Below are 10160 nucleotides of genomic sequence, written 5' to 3' on the forward strand. Positions count from 1 at the left end.
ACAATATCGATAACATTATCGTCAACAATATAGATTATTACACCGATAACAATATTTATAACATTATCGATAACAATATCGATTGTTTTGTCGATAACAATATCGGTTCTATTGATAGAAGTATCCATTATTATATCGATAACAATATCGATAACATTATCGTCAACAATATAGATTATTACACCGATAACAATATTTATAACATTATCGATAACAATATCGATTATTTTGTCGATAACAATATCGGTTCTATTGATAGAAGTATCCATTATTATATCGATAACAATATCGATTATTATATCGATAGCAATATCAATCTTCATCCTAATATTTTTCTTCATATTAGGGGTATTCTCTGAGTCTTGCAAAGCCCTTGCATTGTGCACAGATTGCACGGATTGCACGGTAAAAACCGGTTTTCGTATGGGACAGCTTTGCAAACCGTGCAATCCGTGCACCGTGCAAGGGCTTTGCAAGACTCAGAGAATACCCCTATTTATCTTTATTTTTGCATATTCCCCTTCACCTTTACCTTATAGTGTTTCAAGTGTCATTTTATCCTTTATCTTTACGCATATTTGTTTTAGTTTTTATTTTAACCTTTACCTTTAACCTTTTCTTCGTCTATGTACGTACTAAGCTTTACTTTCCTTCCTGTATTGGGCTTAATATCAGTCCTATTCTTAAACCCCTTATTAGCACGTTTTTGGTTAACAGAACATATATAGTAGAAGCACTTGTTTCCGTGACAACTATTCCGTGTGCATCATTGCCCATTTACTCCCAACCAACGAATCGCCGCTAAAGAAGTTTCACTTCAAAAATACAATACATTTGCTTACCCTTTCAGTTAACTTAACTGTTATGTATTTCTCACTGTCTACATATTCGTCTTTGTCTTCACTTTTGCCTTCTCTTTCTTGTCTTCATCGTTATCATTTATTTCGGCATCTTCATATTTATCTTCATTTCAAAGCTTAATTTCAAATGCGAAGTGAAACAACATGCGAAACATGTCAAATTGAACATGTTAAAGCAACATCTATACACAAATACGAAAATGTTTAAACGACGGTTTTGGCCGTAATTTTTAACCAATTTTGAAACCATAAAAACTCTGCTCATCTACGAAAACATGCCTTTCCAATGGTGTTCTTGGTTTTAAAATCGGGTTGGTAGAATCGCCAAAGGAACGGAGACAAAATTTATGTTAGCGTATTAATATATAGATACTTATAAAATAGCGTACCTAAAATTTTTCTAAAAATTCTGAGTAAAAAGATTGAAACAGTTTGAAACAAAAAATTTAAAACCACACCAAGCAATCAATATACTCACGACACTATGGGCCAAATATAGTAAAACTGCGTATTTAATTTTAGAATTTTTATACCCGAGCGCACTTGTGCACAAGGGTATTATAACTTTGTTCACATAACGGTTGTTTGTAACAGGCAAAACGAATCGAGATAGATATAGACAAATGTATACATAAATGATCAGGATGAAAAGAGAAATCGATTAAGCGGTGACTGTCTGTCCGTCCGTCCGTCCGTCCGTCTGTGCACACGATAACTCGAGTAAAAATTAAGATATCTTAACGAATCTTGGTACGTATACTTCTTTCGGGCGTAGGACGGGTGGTATTGAAAATGGGCAAAATCGGACAATAACCACGCCTACGTCCCATATAACGGTAATTTTCAGAAATACGAAAACTGCGATATTTTAGTAACTACTGAAGATTATTAACTTAAATTGATATTTACAATAATTTTTAGACGAAAAATAAGAATGTTATAAATTTTTGAAAAATGGGCGTAGCCACGCCCACTTATGGATACATGTGTATATCTTGGCAACCGCTGCACCGATTTCTTCCAAACTTGGCACAGTTATTGGCCTTGGTACAGGATACCAAATGGCCGAAAATTTTTAAAATCGGACAATAACCACGCCCACATCTCATATAACGGTAATTTGGAGAAATACGAAATCTTCGATAAATCAGTAAATATTAAAGCCAATTTATTCAAAATTGATGCTTTAAACAATTCCTTACCAGGAAATACGTCTATAATAAAATTTTGAAAAATGGGCGTGGCACCGCCCACTTATGATCACATATATGTATCTCGGTAACCGTTCTACCAATTTGTACCAAACTCGGTATTTTTATTGTGCTTGCTACATAAAGGCAAAACGATGAAAATTATTGAAATCGGACTAAAATTATGGTTTTTCTTATAACGGTAAATTTTAGAAATGCTTGAAACGTCAATATTTTGAAATTTAATATTAATATTTTGAAATTTAATTTCGGAAAGGTGAAAATCATATATTTAATATTTGCGCCGTGTATTTAATGTTCGGCTCCGCCCGAACTTAGACTTTCTTACTTGTTTTATTAGAACTTTAGATATAATAACTTTTAAATATTATTTAAAAAATTTAGTGCAATGTAGAATAAAAATGGTACCCAAATGAAAAAGAAAATTCCGTAGGATTTAAAAAAATTAAAATTTTTTTAGTTCACAAAGACGAATAGGTATTGAAAATGCCCTTTTAATTAATTTTATTTTTTTAAGCTCGTAACGTTAAAAGAACTATTTTCGAGGACGTTGTCGAGTTTACATTAGTCCTTAAAATATAATTTTTTCAAAGTAAATATTGCAAAATTTGAAGGATATTCAAGGATAAAATTTTTATGGATATTTTCAATACCTTATGCACCATAAAATGTAATCCGTTCTTACTAAACCATTTTCTGAAATACTCATTTTATTTAATTTTCAAACTCCGAAGAGAAAAGCTAAAAACAAAATTTTACTGCACAAACTTAGCCTATTGCTTCGCAAATATATTGATTTTTTCGTGTGTAAAATTACCTCTCGCGCGGTGTTATATGTATTAAATATTAAATAAACAAAACAAATATAGCGAAAACTGGCATTCTATTATTGCCACTATTGCAAATTACGAATCCCGAAAATCGCGGGATTCTTGGAGAACATTACCGGGATTTTCGGGACTTTAAACATCCCTAATATACATATATATGTATGTATGTAAGTAAATCTCTAACTTTTTGCATATTTTGGAGCGTCAGGGCAAAATTACTGCCGGCTAGAAGTGTCTGGCAATACTTCCCTATAAATATTTTGGCGAACGTTCGAAAATGACCTTCGATATCTAATACGCATATCGAACTGAGAACGAACTCATAACCAACCTTAGTTTTCCAACGTTCATAGCGTATCGGAAATACATTCGAGATGGATTGGAAAAAATGAAAACCATAGTCACAAGAGAGGAAGTGAAATCCACCTGATTTTCGAAGGGAAATATAAGACAATCACTTTCTCTCATTAAAAAAAATTAAAAAATTATTAACGAAAAAAAATACATTGGATAAAGAAGGTTCCGTTTTGCTGGAGAAGTTCTCGAATCCAATTGTTAACCAAAATGTTTATTGGGCTAATCTTGGTCTTAAAACATTAATATTTAATATTTTTAAAATATACATACGTATGTACATACATAATAATAGTAATAATAATAATAATAATAATAATAATAATAATAATAATAATAATAATAATAATAAAGTGTGCGAACAGATGCCGCCTCCAAAAAGCATCCCAGGATTGAGACCAGTTAGATCCTGTTCATGGCATACTGGAGCATGTATACGATTAGTTCGATATTGGGCTGGCGAGAGCAGTATTCCGCCACTTTAGTATGTGAGGGTGACACCTCACAGAAATGGCTGGTGGGCGAATGCTGCAATCGCCTCCGTCTCGTTAAAACCCTGGCAGGTCTTCAAGTACGTTCAGCACACGTCGCCATTTAGTTGGCAGCACAGGTCCAGTTGAGATTTACTCCTGGTTTTGCGGTGTCTTGGCTCTGAACACAATATCCCATAAGGACTTGTGTCAACCCTCGCGATGGCCTGCTCCTTTGAGAGAAGGGAACTTCGGGACACTGAAAAGCGACTGTGCTACGTGTGGAGATAGCGGCTTGAAGCGGAGACCCAATTGATTGGAAATGAATAAAATAAAACAAATAAATGAAACCAACGTCGATGTTATGGAGGAAAAATGCAGCGCATTCAGGAAGAGCAGTAGAGTCGTGCGCTCCCCGCCACAAACTCCTCTGCAGGAAAATGCCGGCACCACGAGCACGGAGAAAGCCGCCGACGTGGCGCAGAAGGCTACACCTTGCCAAACGGCAACTCCCGGCAGCCGGGATTGTCGTCTTCAAACGCCATCTGCTGCAAACAGCGACAAGCATGCCACCGCAAGCTTGGGAACTTGCGAAGGCAATGAAGATGAGCAATTGGCCCGGATACGGCTCGTCTTGAAGAAGACGTAGAGCGCTGTCTCTAAGAAGAAGAATGTGTCCATGGACATAAAAACGGGTATGGCCCAAATCGAGGAGAGCTTAAATATATTAAGCTACCTCCGAGAGCAGCGCCGGAAGGGGCCTACCCTTTCCGAGCTGCGGAAGGCTGGCCCTGGCTCGCAAAAGAGAGGTCGAACTCGATCCGACTCCCCTACAGGCGAGCCGGAAAAGAAGAAAAATACTACTGCTAATAATAATAATAGTAGTAAAAACATTATTATTAATAATCCTAATAATAATGGCAATAATAACAACAATGCACAGAAAACCGTACCAGACAATCAATGGAAAACGGTTGGAAAAAGCAGAAAGCCCAAGCCAGGGCCAGCGCCAGGTGAACCCTTGGTCAATAAGGGCGAGGCGACCAGCCGCAAAAAAAAGAAGAGGGTGAGAAAAAAGAAGAGTCTCGCCAAATTAATAATTAAGCCAGCTGAAGGCAAAACCTATGCAGAGGTGCTGGGAACGATACGCGGTAAGCTCCAACCCGAGAAGACGGAGACCGTAATTCGATCTGTTCGGAAAACCCGCGAAGGCGGCGTGCTCATCGAAATGGAGCGCTGTGGCAACCACACAGCATTTAAGGAAAATGTGTGCACTGCCATTGGCCAGCTTGGAGACGCCCGTATTCTCACTAGACGTTTACGTCTAGAAGTTCTGGGCATGGACTGCCTAACCACGGCCCCAGAAGTGGAGAACGCTATACGCGGGGAGTTAGGAGACAAGATGAATGGCCAACTTCGCGTCTCTCTCCTCGCTGTAAACTCGCGAGAACAAAGAATGGCTGTGGTGGAAATCGACGAACTGCCAGGCCGGACTCTTATTGAAAAGGGGAAGCTGCGAGTAGGTTGGATTATCTGCCGCGTCCGAGAGCGCGCGGATGTCCAAAGGTGTTTCCGCTGTCTGGGGTATGGCCACAAAAAGGCGGCATGCAAAGGCCCAGACAGAAGCAGTTCATGCTGGAAATGTGGTCAGCAGGGCCACATAGCCTCTGCGTGTAAAGAAAGCCCAAGCTGCTACCTGTGCTCGGCAGGAGATGGACAGAAAAATTCCCATCACCTGCCCGGGTCGGGAGCGTGCAAGGCCTTCAGGGATGCCCTTGCTGAGGCTAAGACAAAGCTTGGGAGAATATGATTAAATTTATACAAGGCAATATGAACAGGAGTAGGGTAGCTGATGACCTGCTGGACCAATTGGTTCTTGAACAAAGAGCAGACGCTGTCATCATCAGTGAACCCTATAGAACAAAAGAAACCTGGCATGTTGACCAATCAGGCTCGGCCGCGATATGGATTGCTAACCCCAACCATCGCGCAGAGAGCAGCGGGGTAGGACGCTGCTACGTCTGGGTTAAAATGGCGCAAATCACTGTGGTGAGCTGCTACCTGTCTCCAAACGACACAGTCCCTGTCTTCAGGGGAAAGCTCGAAGACCTTGAAGACGAATTGCGCGATATAACCGGCCACATAATTGTTGCTGGAGATTTCAACGCAAGAGGCGTGGAATGGGGTATGCCCCAAACAAACACCAGGGGAAGACTGGTCCTTGAAATGGCAGCCCGCATTGGCCTGACCATCCTCAACACCGGAACGACCCCTACATATCGAAGGCCGGGTTTTGGATACTCTATCCCTGACATAACCCTGGTCTCAGAAAGCCTTCTTCGAAGGGCTGACGGATGGAGAGTGATGGAAGACCTGAGTGGTAGCGACCACAACTACATCACCTTCCAAGTCACTGACATAACGCGAGGGCAAAAACGTAGTATCCCTCGCAGGAAACCAGGATAGAACCCGTCTAGGGTCGATGTTCGCAAGTTCGATACGTCACTCCTAGCAGATTCCCAAGGCATTTCACCCACAACGGGAGAGATCCACAACAGGGAGTCTTGTACTAAGCTGGTCTAAGAAACTATGTGCTGCATTCACGGGGCATGCAAAGCCTCAATGCCACAGAGGAGAGCATGGTCAGGTAAAAAGCAGGTATACTGGTGGAATGACCGAATTGCTGAGCTGCGAAGGGCCTGCCATAGAATGCGGAGACTCGCAACGCGCGCTCGTGGTAGACCCGAGGCGCTGACCAGAGCAGCAGCCTACAAAAGCGCTAAGAAAGCACTTGGGGCCGAGATACAGAAGAGTAAACGGAACTGCTGGAAAGCGCTATGTGACGAAGTGGATCGCGATCCCTGGGGCCAGGGATACAAAATAGTGATGAAAAAGTTCCATACATCATCACAGGCGATGGATGAGGCCCGAGTTAAGAATATAGTGGATGCGCTATTTCCCACACACCCACTAAGAGCCGACACAGTGTTCGTCGAGGAGCAAGCCGAGGCACCACTGTTTTCGACAGACGAGCAAAAGCTGGCCCTGCGAAGCATGAAAGCCGGCAAGGCCCCAGGCCCAGATGGCATACCAGCGGAGGCAATCAGGTTAGCTGCGGAAACGAGCCCTGACCTTCTGCTCAACATGTACAACAGCTGCCTTAGGGCCCGGGTCTTCCCAAGCCAATGGAAGAAGGCGAGACTGGTGCTTATACCCAAGGGCAAAGGGGACCCAAACTCTTCTTCATCTCTCCGGCCACTCTGCATGCTAGACACAGCAGGCAAAATGATGAAGAGTCTGNCCTTCTGCTCAACATGTACAACAGCTGCCTTAGGGCCCGGGTCTTCCCAAGCCAATGGAAGAAGGCGAGACTGGTGCTTATACCCAAGGGCAAAGGGGACCCAAACTCTCCTTCATCCTTCCGGCCACTCTGCATGCTAGACACAGCAGGCAAAATGATGGAGAGTCTGCTCAAAATACGCTTGACGTCAGCCATAGAAAGCGAGGGAGGCCTTTCACCCCGACAACATGGCTTCAGGAAGGGACACTCAACTATAGGAGCAATTGGCGAAGTAGTCGAGGCGGTACATAAGGCCGAAGAAGCCTGCCACCAGGCGCGGCCAATAGTGCTGCTAGTCACACTGGACGTCTAGAACGCCTTCAACTCTGCAAGATGGGACGACATGCTGGAGGCCTTGGAACGGTCACTCAAGGCTCTAACATACTTGCTAGATATGATCCGGGATCTGAGGTAGTCCGTTGGCTTTTGTACGACACAACACAAGGTCAGAGAAAGAGACGTATAACCGGCGGAGCGGCACAGGGGTCTGTACTTGGCCCGGACCTCTGGAACGCCACGTATGACAGTCTGTTGCGCACGGAAATGCCGGAGAGCGCCTTCCTTGTCGCCTTCGCGGACGACGTGGCAGCCGTCATAACAGCAAGAAATGTCCAGCTAGCACAGCTCAAGCTAAACCAGGTCATGCGCAATCGTCAGTGGATGGATGAGCGATCACGGTCACAATTGGCTACAGCCAAAACGGAGATCGTGCTCCTCACCAGAAAACGGANGCTACGGGTGAAGCTTGACAACAAACTCACATTCTGGGAGCACATCCATGGAGTATGTGAAAAAGCTGCGCAGAGCACGGCGGCTCTAAGCCGGCTGATGGCGAACGTGGGCGGCCCGAAGCCATGCCGCAGGAAGCTTCTGATGACAGCGGTCCAATCGGTGCTCCTGTACGACAGTCCAGTCGGTGCTCTTATACGGGGAGTCAAAAAATACCAGATTCTTATGTCTTCGATCCAGCGCAGAGGGGCACTACGCATTGCTTCTGCATACCGTACAGTGTCCGCGGACGCGGTTCTAGTTATTTCTGGCGTCATGCCAATTGAGCTACTTGCTTACGAGCGAAAAGAGATTTACAATCTCAGTGCCGAGATAGGTCGAGCAGCTGCCGCGGCAAGGGCGCGCGAGCAACTGATCCAGCAGTGGCAACAAAACTGGAACGCGAGCACAAAAGGTCGATGGACACACTCCCTGATAGCCGACCTTCAAACATGGCTGAACAGACCACATGGGGAAGTCGATTTCTACCTGACGCAATTCCTCACCGGTCATGGTTACTTCCGAGAATATCTTCATAGAATGGGAAGGGTGGACTCACCGTTCTGTCACTACTGTGGAAACGTCGAAGATAACGTGTACCACACATTCTTCACCTGCGAACACTTCTTGATTTCGCGCAGAATGTTGGAAGAAAGACACGGAGACATTACTCCGGACAACATAGTTGGGATAATGATTTCCAGCGCAGAAAAGTGGGAAGCAGTTGCGAGATACGTGAAATTCGTACTCCGCTGCAAACGAGAGGACGGTTGTCTACTGAGGACACCGGAAATAAACGCCCCTACAAAAGAGCAGCCCCAAGGCTCTAGAAGCGCGCTCCTGCATCAGAAGACATGCAGAATTGCGGTGCTAGATGCGGGATTCTTGCGCGGGCGGTGGGAGTTTGGGTTTTAGTGGGTAGCCCAACACGCTTCGGTGGGAGTCCCACACTCGGGGAAGGTAGTATAGAGACTAGCGCCCCCGGCCAGTGCATAAAGCATTTCCCTCTCCTACGAAAAAAAAAAAAAAANATAATAAATACTCCGAAAAAATTGGGAAATAGAGTGAATTACAACTAGAAATAAAACGGATATGGAAACAAATTACAGTTAAGATAATCCCCTTTATAATATCTGCCACAGGCATACTACATAAAACCTTTCTTCCGAACCTTACTATGCTAAAAATAAATCCAATAACACACCATAATATTCAAAAGGCGGTAATACTCAAAACATGTAACATAACAAGAAGCTTTCTTAACCAATAAATAACCAACAAAAAAAGTGAAGTGCAAAAAAACTATATAACAGGAAAAAAAAGGTAAATGCCGATATGACTTGCAGCCGTAGCCGCCGTCATACTCGGTGGAAATGGACCCTGCCTCGTGCGGTATGCGGAGAGGAGAGTGGCCGTAGGATAATAATAATAATAGATTGTCGCTTACACATAAGTTAGTGTTTGGCCGAGCTTATCTTCCGATTTGGGGCGTGCCCATGATGTTGTAAACAAAGGGACCTACGGTTTAACGCCGGCTCCGAACGGCGATTGTATTTTAATGAGAAGCTGTTTTTCAGGGCAGAAATACACTCGGAGGTTTGCCATTGCCTGCCGAGGGGCGACCGCTGTTAAAAAAAAAAAAAAAACTTTTTTCTAATTTTTTTGCGATGTTGCTTTGACCAGGGCTTGAACCCAGGCGCTGCAGAGCGGAAGCGCGCACTGCTTACCACTACAGCACAGCGGCCGCCTACGTACTTAAATAGATATGTATATATCGTCGCTACCATGTCAAACTATCGAATGTGCAAAAATGCTTTTTATTTTACGATACCTTGCGCATGCCTTTAGAATGATAGGTAAGTTGGAAAATCGTCGAATTTCTAGTCTTTTTAGAAGAAGAGCATACTGGCGTTTTCAAAGTGTCGAATCCCAAACTTTTTTCTAATGACAACAACATTCTTTACAACAGTTTCTTAGCTCTCCTGAAAAGTAACGACTTTCACATTCGATAGTTTGACATGCTAGCGACGATATGTACACATGTATGAAAAAGGTTAAATAAGAAGCTTTATGTCGCATTAATCGGGTGTTTTTCGTTTAACCGACAGCGACATGTTTATATTACCGGGTAATACCCGGATAATTGGGTACCCGGGTATCATCAGCCCTAGTATGTACATACATAGTCAGATACACGCGTTTTTTATACCCGAGCGCACTTGTGCACAAGGGTATTATAACTTTGTTCACATAACGGTTGTTTGTAACAGGCAAAACGAATCGAGATAGATATAGACAAATGTATACATAAATGATCAGAATGAAAA

Source organism: Rhagoletis zephyria, unplaced genomic scaffold (assembly GCF_001687245.7).
Source record: "Rhagoletis zephyria isolate East Lansing unplaced genomic scaffold, Rhagoletis_zephyria_1.1 Rzeph_scaffold_00827, whole genome shotgun sequence".
Lineage (NCBI taxonomy): Eukaryota > Metazoa > Arthropoda > Insecta > Diptera > Tephritidae > Rhagoletis > Rhagoletis zephyria.